Source organism: Cyprinodon tularosa, unplaced genomic scaffold, assembly GCF_016077235.1.
Source record: "Cyprinodon tularosa strain WSP-4 unplaced genomic scaffold, ASM1607723v1 ctg32, whole genome shotgun sequence".
NCBI classification, from domain to species: domain Eukaryota; kingdom Metazoa; phylum Chordata; class Actinopteri; order Cyprinodontiformes; family Cyprinodontidae; genus Cyprinodon; species Cyprinodon tularosa.
The window spans coordinates 1,634,909-1,646,858 of NW_024039030.1; positions in this window are offsets into that span (position 1 = coordinate 1,634,909).

Consider the following 11,950-nt stretch of genomic DNA (forward strand, 5'->3'; position numbering starts at 1 on the left):
ACCTTCTGCATGCAAGCATGAGAGGGTTGATATCCATTTTGTGAATCTCTGGGTGTTATGTATGGGTAATGTATTGAAAGCTGAGCCAAAATCAACAGCAGGTACAGTAGTAGCCATTAAAAATTTCCCCATTTTCCTTGTTGGGTCCTTGGCTGGTCATTGGCTGGTCAACTAAAATTCCTTTTTAAAACATCAATCTTTGTACTAAAATATTCATTCTATCATGATTTGCGGACATTAAGATCTAAAGAGAAGTGTCATCTTCTGGTCAGACCTGGTAATTCAGTGAAAGGGTGGAGTAAGAGTAAGAAAATATGAAAGAGAGGGTCACTCCAGTGGCTGGACGTTGGCTGTCATTCGGCTGGCGTTTGACTGGGAAGCGCCATTTTGAATGGCTGCTACTGTAATTAGGCATAGCTCTTGGAATCATCCAGATATGTTAAAGCCAAGTTAGGGAGGCTGATTCATCAGTTCATCAGAACCTTCATTCAATCTATATGCAAAGTGTAAAGGTCTACGAGTGGGTTGATATCCGTTTTCAGTAGAGACATTGTATGTTTTTCTTGGCATTTAACCTTATGCGAGGCTGAGAGCTATGGGCCTACAGTCATTATTCCCCAGTAATTATGATTATTAGGTACGTCTGTATTGATTTTTTTTATGTAAAATTTTTAAGAGAGATGGAAATGTGTGTCAATACAATGATTTAAAAAAAAAAAAAACTAGGCACCCATCAGGCACCATCAGCCGGTTAGCTGATCTCCAAACATCTTCAGCAGGGAGGCAGATATTCCATCCTGGCTGGAGGATTTGTTTTAGCATACTGTAACAGCTATTCAAATTGCCCTTCCATGTCAAATGCCAGCTGAATGGCAGCTTAATTCCCTGCAACTCCCAGCAGAATCCCCTCCAACTTCCAGCCGCTGGAGCAATGCCCTCCCTCTCCTGGGCATGCATATTTTTTTTACTCTGACTCCACCCTTTCACTAAATTATAGGGTCTGACCAACAAATGGGGCTTCTCTTCAGATCTTAATGTCCACAACTCATGACAGAAAGAATATTTTAGCACAAATATTGATGTTTAAAAAGGAATTGTAGGGGACCAGCCAAAGACCAGCCAAGGGCCCATCAAATTATTAGAAAAAGACACAATATCATATGAGTCAAGAAAGTAGGAAATGCAACTATAAATGAGAAAAAAATATATAAGTTTATAACACATAGGAGGACAATAATATAAGTGATAGGTAAAAATTAAAATAAAAAACAGGAAAAATTTCAAATAAAAGCTGAGAAACCATTTAAATTTCTCATATCTTAAGAAATTCACACAAACTCTTATTGAGAAAGTTAAGCAAAAAAATTTAAAACTTTTTGTGTTATTGTTATCTTTGTTATCAAATGCACTGAGTTTTAAAATCTTTTATTGTTACTTATCAACTACTATCCATATTTTACATCTAAGCCCAACAAGTAAGCTAAGAAATAACATCATTATACGTATATAGGGCAAGACAAGTCAAATCCATTATAATTACCTCCGCCAAGGAGTGTTAGGAGAGTTTGTGTGTGTGTGTGTGTCTGTCTTTTCAGAAAAACTTGAAATGTTATGAAGAGATTTTAATGATTTTTTTACCAAAGGTTCACCTGAATCTAAGGAACCATCCTTTGAATTTTATTGATGATCCAGATCACCATATGGATGTAAATAATCATCTGTTTGCCATACTGAGTTAGCCAAACCTGCATACAACTGAAGATGTGAGCAGGCTATGTCACCTATGACTACCCATTTGCCTCAGCCTCTGTCTGGATTTAATCTGTACTTATCCTAAGGAGAAGCTACCAAAAGCGTTATCTGCTGCAGGATTGGGATGAAGGCCTTGTACTGTAACTTTTTAACAGTACCAATGGTCAAAAATCCTTGATTTCCTTTTTAGCTTTCTGCTCTCATTGTCTTTTTAACAAATCATCAAATAATCTGAAGGATTGTTTATATTATGATAGAAAATAGCCTGAGATGTCCATTGTTGAGTCTTGCATATTAGATCTCAGCTTTTCTTGGTTTTTCTATTCTTAATATGGAATTCGAACAGACAGGAATACCTTGCTGCTACTACTCATTGCATGACTGATGGTTGGTCTGTCACAGCAGAGAGTCCCCAGACCACAACAATGGACACAGCGTGACACGATTGGTCACAATAACTGATGGATACTGGACCTGAAAGCCACTGAAATCATTATGTCTGTTTTGTGGTTCTGAGGAATCTCAAGCTTTTTCTTCCCCACCGTCTCTGAACTAATTTATTATAAAAACCTTTCCCACACAACAGCAAAGTAGTCCTGGAATGCTTTGACATGCTGAGCTTGAGATTGTGTTGAGTTGATAGCATTTTCTGGTTTGCAATCAGAAATGGTTCAGCTAAGAAAAAAAACAGAAAGATTTCGACACCGCCGCTAGGCACGTTGATTGGGCATTTTTGGAATTCTGCATCTGATGCCAGAGTGGATCAGCTCCCAGCATAGCAGATATGATCCCACTGATCCCTAACAACTGAATCCTGCAAAAAGTGCTCCAGCCAAACAAATACTTCATCCTGTGTTTTGTTACAGCTCAGCTTAGATTTATTAATACAAACCCTGATTTATATCTCTATAAAATCATACACTTTGCTTAAGAAATTAAACTTGCAGGGAATACATTTTGAAATCAAGTTCACCAAGAGTTCTTTCTGAGTTCTCTAAATTCATGCCTGGGACTTGCACTCTCTACCTGAGCTGCACTGCCATGGAACGTGCTGTAATAGGCACTGACAATGGTTTAATGAGTGCATGTACACCCTGGGCCAAATTCAATTACATGCTCTCACAAGCAACCCTCAAAAAAGGAGGCAGCTGTTTACAGCCATTCATGGCTGATGGTCATGCAGTTAACTATATTTGTGGAGAACAGGGGGTGGGGGGGGGGGGGGGGGGGGGGGGGGGGGGTGAGTGAAGAAAGATGGAAAAAAGGAGGGGGAAGGGGCTAAAGTCATTATGTGAGAGATAACGGTGCAGCATCTGTCAGTACTGGCAGTTTACCATACTTCCCTGTTTTTGAGTCAGATTTGCCAGAGTGGGACAAGCTACTCCAGTGGGTAAAAATGTTGCACACATCCTGCAAAGCTGTGGGAAACAACATTGCCAGCATTGTCATGATAGTAGATTGTCTGTAAGCTCAACACAGTTGTTATTTCTTGTGTATTTAAGTTACAGGAAACATATAAATGCATGGGAATACTCAAATGTGCAGATATGAAATATCAAGGATTTCCTTATTTTGTTCATGGCAAACAAAAACAAAAACTAACATTAATGATTTCTATTCATTACTTAATCATTGTTCTAAAAGCCTTCTCTAAGAAAATAAAGGATTTTAATAATACTTTCTTATATGTAATACACTTACATGAAGTGATGGCTAATCAACCAATCACACAACAGGAACTCAGTCCAATTGAATATCTAAACATGGTTCCTAAAGATCAAACTCAGCATCGCAATGAGTTGAGAATTAAGGCACATTCAATGTAAGGAGCTTGTGAGTGACAGATTGGATGGTCCCTTTTGTCATGATGGGTTCACTAAAAGCGACCCAAGTATGCAGAACACCACTGACGGACACAGGGACGAAAGTTTAACAAGTTTATTTTGCTCAAGCACACAGAATGTACTGGTTCGGGTTCGGGGCCTGGATACTGGTTCACCTGAGTCTGCGTGAGAGACAGTTCAGTTAGCGTTGCCAACAGAGGTTTGATTTCCTGAAGCCTACTGATTGTACCTTGAGGGTTCTTGAGGTTTAGCTTTGGGAGAGTCTCTGTTGGATCTGGAGAGGGGTTCATCAGCAGAGTCCGCTAGCTGCTTCAGCGTCTCACTTCTAGTAATGCACAGACCTTGGCTTTAGGTTTTCCAGCTCTTAGCCCTGAGCTGCTTGGAGGTTCTCTAGGATTCTTCAGGTTTGGCTCAGAGGGTCGGCTCGGCAGGTTAGCTCTTCCTGAGCTTCTCAGAGGAGACACTGGTTTCCTGGAAGACAGAGACAATGGTTAGAATCGAGGCTGGATTCAAAGTCATAAGTTTCACTGAGGATCTAGGCTTAAGCGCTGACCAACTGGAACAACACTGCGGCATTGAGGCAAGGTCTGAAGACAGCTTAAGTAGTGGATCCTCTGATAATCTTGATGAACTGCAGCTGTGCAGGAGGCTCCCTCAGAGGATCCACGGCGGACTCTGCTGGAGAAAGGTGGAACTTCTCCAGCTCCCAACACCTTTTTTTTCAAAACTGCAGCTGTATGGGGTTTTCAAGAACACCCATCTCACTGATTTACAGAGAATGATATTAAAGCAGTTGGGTAGATAAAAACGCCTTACTTTCTCCTGAGGATAATAGGATAAAATGTTTAAGATGTTAAAAATGCACAGTGGCCCAAATAACCTCTTGTCGCAACCAATGTTTGCATAATACCATATTTAAAAAACTATATTTTATTAGACAGAAGATCGACACATTAACTTAAATTTCAGAAGCAACATTTAGATGTTAGGGTCAGGATATATCATAAAACAACATGAAAGCACCGGTCCAATCTTCCTCTTATAAACGGATCAGACTGGCAATATGTAAGTAGTGCCATGTGGGATATTGTCTAGGCTTTGTCCTCCTTGGTTGTTGTTTAAATGCTTAAGGACACCTGATTGTTCTTGTTGATTTATGTCAGTTCTTTGCAGAATGGATGCTCATCTAATGGTGACTTCCTGAAGAATAATGAGATTGTTGCATGCTATTATTTCAATATAGAGCATGGATAGATTACGGTATATGCTGTGTTTAATCTAATCTATGAAAACTTAAGATTGTGCTAAAGGCAAAAGGAGATCTAGTTTAGAACCAACATGTTTACTAATTAAGTAGTGCTGCATGTGTTTTACCACAAGATATTTAACTGTATTTATTTAAGTGTTCCAGCACAGACTCTTTTTTTATCTCTGTTTTGCAAAACAGTTGCAAAACATGAAACTCACCTTCTTGTGAATCAGATGTGAAAATTTTAATCCAAATTTAGTTGAATGCACATAGAAACATCTTCTGGCTTTTATAGCAAGCCCCAGCCCCTCATAACAATCCAGTGCAATCTACTGTATGTACCCTGTTTCAGATTAGGAGTTATTCCATAAATGATCCAAACCTCAAATTAGATTTATGATACAATTTATGTTTAAAATAAATTTGCCAAGAGGAATTTCAGTAGACATTAAAGTCATAATTACAAAGTCTTATCATAACTGATGCATTTTAGCTAAAACAACTCGACTGTAACAGAAACTACGGAATTCATCAGAGGCTTTTGGGTTTAAAACCTGTTAAGTGCACACCTTACAAGGCAGAGCTTGCAATCTGCTGACTGCTCTGACAAGTCAATAAAACCCACTGGTATGCTGAACATTTTTGGAAGGCAAGGTAGAGATGTTGCGGCAGTGGAATTAGATCAGGCAGGGAGCCAGCCTGCTCTTCATGACAGCAGATCATCGGAGGCATGTGCACCTGAACCTGGGGAAAATTATTACTGACTGACATGCTGAGAGCATTCGTGGCCACTCCTCGTGCCTCCTGTTCTATGGTTGTTTTCAATGTTGCCACATATACTTCTGTTTGAACCCAGATTCACAGAAAGATATCATGCACTGTTGTCTTAAACTATTCCAAGTTGCTTTGGGAGGAGTGACAGGAAAGTGGAAAATATGAAAAGGCATAAAAAATACATGGCAGATGTCAAACAACAGGGTGGGGGGATGAGGTGTGGGTGCAACATTTTTTAGCACACAGCTTGGCTTCCAAACTACTTTTTCATAGTTTCCATAGATTGTTTTAGGAAAATATACCTATTACTTTGACTAATTTGTCACCACTATTGATTATTTATGGGCTTAAGGGTGGGCCACATTTGCAACAAACTGAATATCCACCCCTTTATGGTGAAATGCAGCTGGATTTCACGGGGAGGGTAACATGTGTGAGGAATAGCGACCTTCCTTTTAGGATTATCTCTCTTAAAGTATTTCCTGTTTCTCCTTGGCTGCGAACCAATCAAAGCCCACATGGCAGAATCACTCAAATACACTTTGTGCTGAATGATGTGTTTATAAGTCATTCCTGATGTTTATTAAAATCTTGCTTTACATAAATCCTCATTGATGTATGATAAAACGTTTTGGTTATTTTAGAATTAGTTAAAGGATATCCTTGTCAGTGGAAAATTCCACCTCCATGTTTTATCAGGACACAATATGAGATCAGAAATCTGAGACATCATGGGCTGCATCAGGGCAAACTGCATAGCCAGATTTATGAAGGTATACATCATACAGTGGCTCGCAAAAGTTTACAATCCCTACCACAATGTTTGTTTGTTTTTTCTGTCCATAATGAATCATCTCCAAATTAATATGAACAACACGCTGTGTGTGAAGGCTCAGAACAAGTAGGACCCAGTTTTCAAGGCAGAAAAACACATTTCTCAAACTGCAATGAACGGGAAGACTAAGACAGGAACCTCTGCAGGGAGAGAACACAGGTTAGTGACCACATCTATCTGGCAGAGGATGATAATAAACATGTGAGTCACTAACCTGGTTTTAAAGTTCAGGCCGTGCCCAGTTGATGAGGATTTCATCACAGCCACATTTAGTCCCTCACTGGGTTTCGAAATGTGAGGGTAAACAAAAGTTCAGATATTTCCACTTCTCAAATTTCACTTCACTTAATTCTGATTGGCAGAAAATAATTGTGGATTTTTGACTTTCAGTGGTCAGACAGCGGGTAGGTTTTCCTAATGAAACGAGATAGGAAAAAGTGCTTTACAATAGCCATTTTAACACATTGGAGTAATGTGATTTATGTGTTTCAGCATTTGTTAAAGTAATACATTATTTTTGCATTTAGTAAATCAATCAATCAATCAAAGCCAATTATTCAGACACATGGTCCAATAATCAATACCATTGAGCCTCCCCTGTTTCAGAGAGCAGCAGCCACCGCTGCCTCTTAGCTAACCTAGATTTTAGTTGGTGTTTGTTCTGGACTCAGCTAGGCCATTCATGAGCATTCATTTTTCCATTGCAACTGGAGTTGCATCTGCAGAAAAGCTGATTTGAAAACAACTCGTTTCAGTGTTGTGCATAGGCACAGAATACCGCCCAGAACAGTTTTTGGTTATGATTTTAACAGTGTAATATGTGCAGGTCTTTAATGGAGTAAGATTTTCTGAGGTCAGAAAGTTATAAAATTAAAAAATTCTTTTCAATATAGGATCTCCTTGTTTTAAAAAAAAGATGGTCCTTTTTTTTGCCATGCCAGGTCTCAGGTCCCATTTGTTATTTAAAGCTGTCCAAATATTTACTTTTGACTTATTCTACCACAGATTAGATTCTAATCTGGCCCTTTTCTTTGCACTAAATAAAATTCATATTCTTGTGTTTACTTTTTGATGGAGTTTGAGGTGCACTTGTGGCTGGTCATAAAGATCTTCAAAAACAGTGACCTGTGTTCTCTTGCTGCTTCTGTCATGATCTTGGTGCTGACGACTGGCCTGATTACTAATTTTACTGTATTCACCTGCCTAGCGCCACCCAGTTCTCATTACTGTCCATCTTAAACACTTGGTTCAGCCTCTAATCAGCCTTCAACCAGTCATCAGTGCCAGATTATTCAAGCCTTTTAGTTAGAGTTCTCTAGCGTACCTGAGTGTTTCTGATTGCCTGATCCTGACCCGTTCTGCCTCTGAACCTCTAAGCCTGCTCCCTTTTTCTGATCTGTTTGACTGACCTGTCCTCAGACTCCTGCTGGATTCTGCCTGCGTACCAAACCTGCAACTCAGTCCTGACACCATCTTGGATTTCCCTATGGTACCTCTTTGGATGTCTGATCTCCTGGCCCTGGCTCCTGAGCACGTTCTCAATACTGGCTTTGGCTTCACCCTCTGGATTATCCTGCTTTCCTTCTGCTCGGTTCTGATCTCCTGCCTGTCCTCAGACCTCCGGGACTTCAACATCTGGGACTCTCTGTGCGGCGCCCACCGTTTCTTGTTGGCAGCCAATCGGCTGGAACCAACTTTGTCCTCCAGGCACACGTTCATCATCATCGTCCATAAGATTGATATGGTCTCTTACCTGTGTTCTCCCCCTGCAGAGGTTCCTGTCTTAGACGCTGATGCTGTTCTCAAAACTTCTGTATTAAATAAATATTTTGTAAAACCTGTCTCTCCACCTCAAAAACTGGGTCCTCTCCTTCTGAGCCTGACAGCGTCAGTGGCAAAATGCCTTTCCCATATTCATTGCTAAATGGAGAAAATCTCATTTTACACTTATGTGGGAAAGAAACATTTTTATATTGAACCTTGAAGCATGTGAAATGCAAATTTAAGGAAAAGGTGTCTATTTTCTTAGTAAAGACATACAAGGAATACTTATTTTACTCAAGGTATACTTGTAATACAATACATACTTTGAAAAAAATACCTATTTTGTAAAATGTTTTATAGCAGTTACCTATCTTTATCTAACTGTGTCATTGTGTTTAAATTGAGCCATGAGCTTTTTTGTCATTTCACCTGTCTAAAACTGTAGTACAAGGTTAATTAATTAAATTGTTTATTTTGATTTTTATTTGCTCCCAAATTATAAGGATTAGTAATTCTATTTTTAAATAAAGCATTTTCCAGAACATTAGCTAATTTTTTATTCCAACGTATTAGCCTTGTATTCTTTTAAATAAATATATTAGAAAAGCAGTATACTCTGTTGTCTTCTAATGTCTTCTTTTTGATAGCCAATGAGTTTTAGCCAAGGACGCCTGGTTTCTTCTGTGTTTATTTTAAGCAGTTTGCATTCTGGTGTCTTTTAGTAGTGTATATGTCGGTTTTTCTGAAGAACTAGAACCCCCAAATGTTTCCTCATTCACCCAGCGGCAAATGATAAACTGTTTACAAGGCAAAATCAAATTATTAGATTTCTCTCTTCATTGAACTTGTATCCTAAAAGGTAATGGCATTTACTGTAAATGTTCCCTGGGATAATTACTAACTTCATGAAACATATATTTCCTTGTAATTATGTCATAATTCAAAGGCTTTCCTGAAGATCTAAAAACAGTCAGGTACATCTTCATTTAACAAGCTCTTTTCTGAGGACTGTGCCTAATTATTGTCAGGATATAATTACATTCACAATTCCCCAGGGGCCCGTCCTTTTCAGTCATCTCAGAGTTACTGCTGCAAACTATAATTAGGGAATGTAATCACACAGGTATGGACCTCCAGGATTTATTTTTCAGTCTGACAGAAGGCCAATTGAAACATCTGAGACTGGATATCAGGCAGAGGCTGTTTACGACCAGGCACATGTTCAGCCGCCAAAATTAGGGGCACCAGAAGGCTTACCAAATCAGAGGAGCAGTTTAGACACTTCACAAACACAATTATGAGCAGATAAGTAGATTCTTGTCACTTCTGTGATACCTTAAGTGGCATGCATCTATATAATGGTTTTCACTTAATGTCGCTAAGCGGTACAGTTTCCCAGTGTCAACAAGTGACTCCATCACATAATAACCATAGAGTCATAAATGCTATCCAATCAACACCTCTTTTCACACCACTGGATGTACTGTCAGTCACTTTTATAACATCTGAGCTTGGTGTTTTATTTTTTTTGGCTAATAAACTACATGTGGATATCTTATAGGGGTGTCTAAAGGTACTGGGCATTATTTAGAAATGAATTGCACATTTATTCCAATCAGTCCTGTTTTTCTGCCTAATATAATCTGTTTGGTGCCTCCATGGCTGGAGGTTAATGGGGGTGTACTGTATTTTGGATGCAAGGTCCTCACTTTGTTTTTAAAACACAGATGTGTGTGTTTGTGTCCTCACTTGTGTATTTATGCATGCCTTGACACAGCTGTTTATGTACATGTCTTATTGTCTATACCTTACTTTACTGATTAATCATTGCATCTGACTTGTTTGAAATTAAAATGCTGATTTGATAGCTTTTTTCTGCTGGAAGGAAAGTGCCCCTTTGAGAATAAATGTGGATTTTGTACTCCTTGGTGTGCAAACCGATGGATATTTCCATGACCTAAACAGACAAATATTTACAGTTTACACCCAACTAAGGCTTTTTCATATTTTTCTAGGTGTGTTTAGGATAAAATGATATGTGTGATTAACTTTAAGTTTAAATACTTATTCCTCAAATTTCATTATTTCCTAATTTTTAAGTAATTTAATTAAACCACATTTTATTTTATTGGGGAAATATTGGTGCGTGTTGGTTTGTTATTATTTTAAAAAAGCTGAAAAACTTTGTATGGCTGCTTTGCTGTGTAGTTTAACGCAGTTAAAGTACACAGCATCCCATTTCTTGTGTTAAACATTGCATTGCATATTTTTTTGTTTGCAGACAGGCCTTAGTCCTTAATATACTGGGTAAAAATGAACAATATAAAAAGAAAATTGTTTAATCTGCTTTGAATGTTTTACAATTAAGCTGATTGATACATTGGCTTATGCTTTGCCTTTTAGTGATGTTTATTTCACAAGATATTGGAAATGAAAATGAAAGCTGCACTTGCATTCTGACAATGACCTGTTTCCAATACTCCCAAAAATGCTATATGAGAATCAGATGAGTGCCAGGTTGAGCTTTGTGAGGTGGTAAATTGATCATGCTGAACATTGTCTTTTCTGTATTTAAAGTGTGGCCATAATGAGGCCCACAGCTCAATTATAGTTTTCGTGTGTGATATTCAAACAGTGATTAGCTGGTGTTAAAGATTAAAGAAAGAAAGAATTGACCCACCATTAAAATACCATTTACAGATTCTTGCCCAAGGCCCATTTCATTCATGTATTTGTAAAAAGAAAAATGAGATTCATTAGACACAGCTTAGGGTTAGCATCTTTTTGATCCCAACAAGTTTTAAAGTATAAAAAGTTTCATAAAAAGGGGATCAGTAATCACCTACAATGTATTTTCCACAGAAGAAATAAGATAAAAAACATTAAATTGTTAGAAATCTCCTTTTTCTTTGATCTGTAGCCAATTGGTTAAGCTTTGATCTGATCAATATATTTTACTGTGATTAATGAGATGTCTTAGTATATGCAAGGAGATTAAGTTAGTTATCCCCAGTATTATACCATACAGATTACTAATCAAGGAGAAAGACATGCGCTTTTCTTCGGGAGTTCTCCAAATGGTTGACCTAAACAGGGGGTGAGTGAGCAGTGTTTTCTCATGGGGGTCCAATTATGCACGGACAGCAGAAATACAGCTTGGATGGGAGCGTTGCTGAGTTTGGTCTTCGGGGAACAATGACACATCATGTATCATCTTTCACATCCCAGTGCTGCTCAGTCTAAAGCTTGAAACTGCAAGATGATTGAGTAACAACTTACCATAAAAGCACTCCCATCCACTCTCACATCTTAATATGATGTGTGCACAGGGTTCACATTTGTCCCTCAGCACACACCGACTCAACTGCATTACTATATCCCCTCTGGATGTCTTATCTGAACAAGATAAATATGATATCTGTGGCATCATTTTAGCTGTATTTATCATTGTTAATTTCCAATGAAATCATTTTCGAGCTCCCCTGAAGCATGGAAAAAACGACACATTTCATGCAGACACAATTTTTTCTTAATAATTGTGGGCAGTGCCCTGTAAAACAATTCAACCTGTCTATGAGCCAGGCAAGGTAATATATACAGTGATGTGGAATAAAAATAAACCACCTTGAGTTATTTCTTTACAGAACCACCTTTGCCTGCAATTCCACTTGAACGTTGATTTTAAAAAATGACCCTGCTTTAAACTTCCACACAACTTTATCCCCAAGCCAG